The sequence below is a fragment of the Octopus bimaculoides genome, chromosome 1 (genome assembly GCF_001194135.2).
Source record: "Octopus bimaculoides isolate UCB-OBI-ISO-001 chromosome 1, ASM119413v2, whole genome shotgun sequence".
NCBI lineage: Eukaryota > Metazoa > Mollusca > Cephalopoda > Octopoda > Octopodidae > Octopus > Octopus bimaculoides.
Window position 1 is genome coordinate 89462757 of NC_068981.1, and position 5349 is coordinate 89468105.

The following is a 5349-nucleotide window of genomic DNA, read 5'->3' on the forward strand; positions in this document are numbered from 1 at the left end:
ATATATATATATATATATATATAAGCATGTCTACATAGGTGTGTGTGTGTGTGTGTGTATGTGTATGTGTATGTGATTCTATATTTATAATTATGCACAGATATGTGTATGTATATATATGTGTGTATAAATATATTTATACACAAGAATACACACATACATACACGTACATACATACATACAAACATACATACATATATACATCCATGCATATGTGTGTAAATGCATGTAGATACATACATATAATATTAAGAATAATAAAGACTATGGAGACTTTGCATCCACAAAATTCATATTTTATGTATGTACGCCGTTTTATAATGACCTACACGTGTTTCCACTGCAGTGTCCACTCACTGTTGCAAATGCAAACTTGCAATATCACCGGTGTATCCTCGAAGATTATCAAATGGACGGATTCTGATGGAGCTGCATTGACAATATTGCAAGGTTGTATTTGCAACAATGAGTAGTCTCTGCAGTAGAAACCCGTGTAGCTCATTATAATGTTCTGTATATAAGTACTGAATAAATTCTGTGGATGTACGAGTCTCCATACTTTTTATTATTATTAATATTACAATACACTCCAAATAATATTTACTGTCCAGCGAAGAGAACACGGAAGTACGCATCGGAAAAAAGTTAGATACTGATCGTTGTGGTTAGCTGCATGTGTGTGTGTATGTGTGTATGTATATGTATAATATTTCAATATTCAATCTCAAGTATTAATAATAAATGTCTTATGCGTCTTTCTATATGCACACTTATGTAAATCTTAGTAATGAAACATATAATACGGAATAAATAATACAAAAATAAATTCCAGTTTTCTATTTTAATATACGAGAGGGATATCCCGAACAAACCAGAATTTTGTAATATTATTTTATCACTTAGGTGAAGTATATTTGCCACTTAAATGTCGCTGACCCCTAAGGGTGGATGTTACTGTTGCTTTTAGCCCCAGGAGAGCATCTCCTCCAGCTGGCCATTGACACACATCTACGTCCTGTCTGTATTTGCAAAGGGAAGTCATCCTTCCCATCTTGATCTGCGATATGCACGGACTCGAGTTTCTAGGTATTTACCTGTCCTCAGCGTACGACAATCGCCGACCTTCGATGCGAAAGATTTCCCTTTGCATATACTTATATTCTTTTCGAGTGGCCAGCTGGAGGACATGTTCTCCTGGGGCTAAAAGCAACAGTAACATCCACCCTTAGGGGTCAGCCACATTTAAGAGGCAAATATACTTAACCTTGTCATGCAGTTACTGTTAATACCTCGTTCAGAGATTTAACGTTGCTTATTTTATCACTTAGTTTTACATGTTTACAGTTTTATCGCCTTCTAAGTATTCTCGGTTTGAAGCAATGTATCGGTCCAGGTGCGTTTTGCACTATTCCAAACAGTGCTGGAACACTTGCGAAATGATGCCTTTTAAAGCCTCTGTCGTTTTTTTTCTCTTTAACTCTTCACATCTCCAAATTCCGTAGTACCAGCTTTCGTCATCATTGATGACCTTCAGAAAAATGTCCAGATCAACTTCCAAATGTTCCTTTAGTTCTTGACACGCATTCAGTCCTAACTGCTTTTGATCTTTCGTGAGCAAGCGAGGTATAAATTTGCTCCAACTCTTTTCATTCGCAATTCCTCGATCAAAATTTGTTTGCAGGAACTCCAGAACACACTAGTCATATCAACAAGTTAGTTACTTGTTCGATGACGGTCCTCCAAGATTAGTTCATGAATTTTCATTATGTCTTCATTCCTTCGGGAGGTTGACAGTCATCCTGAACGAAGTTGGTCTTCAAGCAAGAAGTGACCATTCCTAAAGCGTGGAAACGACTCGTAAACTTGTGTTTAGCTCATGGCAGCGTCCTTGTAAGCTATTTGAAGCATAACAGCCTGTTTTGACCGCCGTTTTCCCTAGCAGAAAACGTAATCTCACGCTGTCCCTTCATTTCAGCCATCGAAAATATCGACGAACGGGAAAGCAGCATGACAAAACAAAGACGCACCACGTAGTAGCATGATGCAGTCGGAGAACGCCGGTTGGCAGACTGATGCCTGTAGACTGCATCAAGAGGATTCTAGCAGCAGAAGCCTGAACTACAACGGGTTTGTACCAAGGAGAATGTTTCCGGTTACTTTTAGGCACCTTCGTATACACACATACACACACACTCACACACACACACATTTATATATATATTATATATATATATGTGTGTGTGTGTGTATACATATGTATGTATATGTATGAAATATGCATGTATGCATATATGAAATCTCATTAAACCTACATAAATTTGTGTGCAATATATTCATTCGAGCTTCGTTACAATAAAAACGGGAAGAGCCGTTAGTTTGTGGGACAAAATCGTTTGCGGTATTTGTTCAGATACTCTGCATCATGATGAAGTCGCTCTGAGATCAACTTTGCCTTTCATCTTTGATGTGTCGATAAACTAAATAGCAATCAATTACAGTGATCGAATCTTCTATCTTTTTTTTTTCCTTGCGTGTCTGTGTATCTCCCTTTCTCTGTCTCTCTCTTTTTTCCTCCCCCATCGCTAACCGATTATTTCGTGCCGTGGGAAGTATTCTTAGGCCTAAGTAGAGCCGCCTTTTCGCTAAGAATAGAGGAGGCTGTGAGACAAGGTCTTCTCATAGAAAAGTCCTCATATAATACTGAAATTACCACCTGAACAGCAATTAAGAAAACAGAGTCAACGCTGATAGAAAGCAGTCTACGAATTTAAATATTTGAACCGGCAGTCATTACGTGCTTCAGGTGCGTCAATATAAAACTATATGTACATTTATCCAATTCCATGCCATTGGTTGTTTATCTTCCATACGCAAAAATTTTCTTTTAAAAATTACCAGTTTTCTACCAAGTCGATACCCATTGAAGATTAACGTACCCGGGAAAAGGATTTAGTAACCGCCCTGGAGCATATTGAACGTACTAATCGTATTGTCTACCCCACCATACAACACTAGTGAAAATCCAGTCTTGCAATTTACTTCCGCCTCTCTGATGAGGTATCATTTCTCAAAAAACCATACATTTCATATTTTTAATGAAATTAACCTGTTTAATCGAACCAACATTTAGGTGCTCTACAAGAGTAGAAAAAAAAACTAAACTGGACCCAATGCGTGATGGCGTGATGAGCAGAAGAAATGTGCACCGAGCCGATGTTTTCATGTCTCCCAAACAACGCATGATAATTCTGCAGAATATTTTAAAGAACGGCTCGTTGCCTGGTGCCTGAGAGATGACAACAAATGATTTTCTCATAGATTTCAGACCCGTTGTCATGTACAGATTAGCGAATGATCGTAACTGCGTTCAAATTTTTTTCGGTTCCATCTCAGATAAATTGAAACTCGTGGGCACAACCTCACATACACACTTGCATGAGTGCAAGCGCGCGCACACACATGGGCATACATACATAAATATACACATATATACCAATAAGTACATACATACATAAAGAGGGGGAGGAAGAGAGAGATAGAAAGATAGACTCAGAGACAAACAGCGTGACATGTAAATAGATAGATAGATAGATAGAAAGAAAAAAAGAAAGAAAGAAAGAAAGTAAGAAAGAAAGAAAAAATTATTCAGCTAATTATATGCATAGAACAAGAGCCATTACGCTGTTAATCTGTTCGTAGAAAATAACAACCAAATTACTTGAGCTATACGCCACTGTCTTTAAAAAAAATGTAAAAGCACGTTCGACAATTGTGTACGTGATACATAGACAGCAAGGTCATGGCGGGAACCCATTTTCAGCACTGGTCTATCCAATCAAATCTGGCGCTCAACAACAACAATAACAACACCCACGGGAGATGATTGTCACTATGATATCCATGTCTCAACAAGGCTGGAGCTGTCTGGTTAAAACTACTACACGAATACAAACAGTGTGTGTTTGCGATTCTTGTACGTACATGTTCACAAGTAATCAAATATTGGAGGTCGTATTTGCACTTACCTGTACATAGGAAGAGACGAATTGAAAAACATAAATATATAGGCTGAATTCCTAATTATAGATACTAAAATCATAAAAGAACAACGAAACCATTCATGAAGTTATAACTGTAGGAATTTAAGATTGGGCAAGCATCAAATAAGATTTAGAATACACACACGCGCGCACGTGCACGCACACACACAAACACACACACTTACATACACTTGCACACACAAACACACACACACATAATATATATTAGATGGTTAGATATATAGATACATAGATAGATGGGAAGATAGATAGACAGATATAAATACATATATATGTGTGTTTCTGTGTATGCATATGTGTGTATGCATGTGTGTGTGTGTGTGTATATATATATATATGTATACATGTACACACATCCATATATATATATACATACATACCTACATACATACATACATACATACATACATACATACATACATACATACATAAAAAATACCCTGTTGTTGATGCTGAGGTTCCAATGAGGGAGCCTTGGATCTAGGTTAGAAACTGGCTCATTCTCCATTGGCAAGAAAATTTGAACTAAAACTTGAATAATGACATACGCATTTATTTACATATATTCACAGACACTTTATTCGGCACACATAAACAGGCGTGTCCGTTGGTTTGTGTGCGTATATGCATTTTGGTTGCGTGTGCTTGTCAGCTATTGTACTATAAAATATATGTAAATATTCTTTAATAGGTTGCATTGTATGTATGGTACAAAATAGGCAACCTGTGTTTCTCTACAGTACCTGGAGTAGAGAAAAGAGAGAGTGGCTAGACTGTCATGGATCCTGCGTTGCAATTATACATACCTACATATACACATTATATATTAACACACACACACACACACACACACACACACATACACACAGACACACACACACACACGCACATACACACACATATATGATGTATGTGTGTACATTTATGCGACTGTGTCTGTGTGTGTCGATCTGTGGATGTGAGCGTAAATGTGTGACTGTGTGTGTCTACGTATATTCTGTGTTAGTAAATATGAATACACACATATATGTATATATAGAAATATTTTTATGTGCGCGCGTGTATGTTTCTTCTGTCGTTAATCAAATCAATATTTTTAGAATGGTTAAATATTTAACTGTAGGCGTGTAGAAAAGACATTGACAAAGATGACCCCAACATGAACTAAGCATCGTAAATAATAGTCGTTATTTTCATCTTGTTTATATATATATTTATATAATGGGCATTACTACAGAACTGGTTTCTTGATAAAATTCTTGTAAAAGAGTTTTATCCCTTTTTGAAT

General features: G+C 36.8%; 1 protein-coding gene across 1 annotated transcript in view; it reads right to left on the reverse strand.

The window, feature by feature from the left end:
- Positions 1-5349, reverse strand: part of LOC106881931 (aquaporin-4) — a 233345-nt gene that overhangs the window by 224707 nt on the left and 3289 nt on the right. The gene's annotated exons all lie outside the window — the stretch shown is intronic.